Below are 2,500 nucleotides of genomic sequence, written 5' to 3' on the forward strand. Positions count from 1 at the left end.
TCGAACCCTGATTCCCCGTTACCCGTTACAACCATGGTAGGCGCAGAACCTACCATCGACAGTTGATAAGGCAGACATTTGAAAGATGCGTCGCCGGTACGAGGACCGTGCGATCAGCCCAAAGTTATTCAGAGTCACCAAGGCAAACGGACCGGACGAGCCGACCGATTGGTTTTGATCTAATAAAAGCGTCCCTTCCATCTCTGGTCGGGACTCTGTTTGCATGTATTAGCTCTAGAATTACCACAGTTATCCAAGTAACGTGGGTACGATCTAAGGAACCATAACTGATTTAATGAGCCATTCGCGGTTTCACCTTAATGCGGCTTGTACTGAGACATGCATGGCTTAATCTTTGAGACAAGCATATGACTACTGGCAGGATCAACCAGGGAGCTGCGTCAACTAGAGCTGAGCAGCCGGCCGCCCGGGAGTGTGTCCCGGGGGCCCGCGCGAACACGCAAGCGTCCGCTCAATCATTCTGCAAACAGGAGGAGGCTGAGCTCCCCTGCACAATACACCTCGAAACCCTCTCAGGTCCCGGCGGCGCGCAGCGCCGTCCCAAGTACTTGGTCGGGTTCGAGAGAGGCGCAATCGCCCGGAGTTAGGCGAGTAGACGCTTTCGGTGCGACCACCCGTGCTCCCAACTGAGCTTGCCGCTGCCGACAGAGGCCCGGGAGCGTGCTGTCGTGGCATTGCCGGCGGGAGACAACACGCGCCACCTACGGTGACCGGCAGCTCCAACGCCAGCGCCACAGAAGGACAAAAGCCCCACTTGGGTGCCGAAGCGAACTCTCCCAGCACAGCGCACGCGCCAACACATCCGCACAGCTGCGATACAAACCACCAGCGAGAACCGCTGGGGCGACCGAGCAGCAGACGGCGTCGCGGCGCCGAGCGCCGGGCGGCGGCGCATCCTCAACGCACACAGTCCTCAATCGGACCAGCACACTGAAGATGTCCACCGCGCTTCGCACCGGGCCCGCGAGGACCTACTTTGGCCGCACGGCGCCGCGCGCAGGGTGCGCCGGCGCGCAGCTGCGACGCCTGCCGCGTCCGTCGGCCGGCGCGCCTGCCACTGGCCGCCCCCACCAGCCGGCTGTAGCGCGTGCGCCCACGCACCGCGCGGCCAGCACGCCGGGAGGCGCCCCCTCACCGGCCGGGGACGGTCCCACCCAGCCACCGCCGCGTATCGCTTCACACCCAGATGCCGTTCAGTTTCGTCGGCATGGTGGGTATCGCTGGAACAACCGGTTAGTACCTCAACCTATCGTCGCCATCACCGATTCACCCCTAGCGAGAACAACCGCACCACAACAGGTTACCATTTGTTCATTTGCGTAACTTCACCAGAAAACGCAGGCGTCCATCGCCATTTGCAACTTCAACGATTATTGCATGCCTGTGTCAGGTGTCACGCCACACTACGTCTGCCCACATACACGCAACAAAATGTGCACGCCTAGACAATACGTGGAAGGTGGCCCCCGTACGTATGCGATGTCCATTGCTCGAACGACTGTCAACCGGCCTCTGTAGCATGTCGCAGATATGGAACGCGGTGCACCATGCCATCACGGTGTGTGAGGAGAGACGACTAGGTCCGAATACATCAACAGACAGCTCATGCTGATCGCCATCCACGGCGTCCGTTCCTCCCACACGTCTCTATGGCGTACCACACTGCAATCCAGCTCTCATAGGGAGACGACACGTAGCTGCGTGCACAATATTTGCACTGTATGGTCCGCCGTTTTTGGGCGCAGTCGTTGTGCGGTCACACATGTGCCACGATGTATCATTCAGTACATAAGGACGAATGTGCAGTACAGATTGTGGTTCACGCGTACGACATCAGCGGACAGTTGACACAGGCCGCACCACAACGTAGCCTGAGTACGTCGCATGCGAAGGGCATTGAACATGCAAACTTCTCACCAACCAGCTTGCGAAGGCAGGGGGCAAGGTGGGGACGTGGGGAGGGGCGGCATGTACGTCCTGCTGCCATCCACATTACAGTGTACAGCAGGAGCATGTGGAAAGTGAGCAAGACTTGCAAGGTGTTTAACATGAAGCGATACACAGGGGTGCGGGCAGTGCGAGTAGCGAACTATATTGCGAGGGTTGCGGGTGGGCAACACTACAGTAATTGAACGAGTCGTATAACAATTACAGAGCAGGTTTAGGCGACAACGTGGGTTACGTTAAGGCGACAACATGGGTTAGGTTAAGGCACAACATGGGTTAGGTTAAGGCACAACATGGGTTAGGTTAAGGCACAACATGGGTTAGGTTAAGGCACAACATGGGTTAGGTTAAGGCACAACATGGGTTAGGTTAAGGCACAACATGGGTTAGGTTAAGGCACAACATGGGTTAGGTTAAGGCACAACATGGGTTAGGTTAAGGCACAACATGGGTTAGGTTAAGGCACAACATGGGTTAGGTTGAGGCACAACATGGGTTAGGTTAAGGCACAACATGGGTTAGGTTGAGGCAC

At 57.2% G+C, this 2,500-nt stretch overlaps 1 non-coding gene across 1 annotated transcript in view; it reads right to left on the reverse strand.

Moving 5' to 3' along the window:
* The window catches only part of LOC124741656, a 1,909-nt gene extending 1,514 nt beyond the window's left edge, over nucleotides 1-395 (reverse strand). The window contains exon 1 of the ribosomal RNA XR_007010006.1: nucleotides 1-395. This exon is cut by the window's left edge and continues 1,514 nt beyond it. This is a non-coding gene — a ribosomal RNA (small subunit ribosomal RNA).
* Between the last annotated feature and the right edge of the window lie 2,105 nt (nucleotides 396-2,500).

Source organism: Schistocerca piceifrons, unplaced genomic scaffold (assembly GCF_021461385.2).
Source record: "Schistocerca piceifrons isolate TAMUIC-IGC-003096 unplaced genomic scaffold, iqSchPice1.1 HiC_scaffold_1976, whole genome shotgun sequence".
NCBI classification, from domain to species: Eukaryota; Metazoa; Arthropoda; class Insecta; order Orthoptera; family Acrididae; genus Schistocerca; species Schistocerca piceifrons.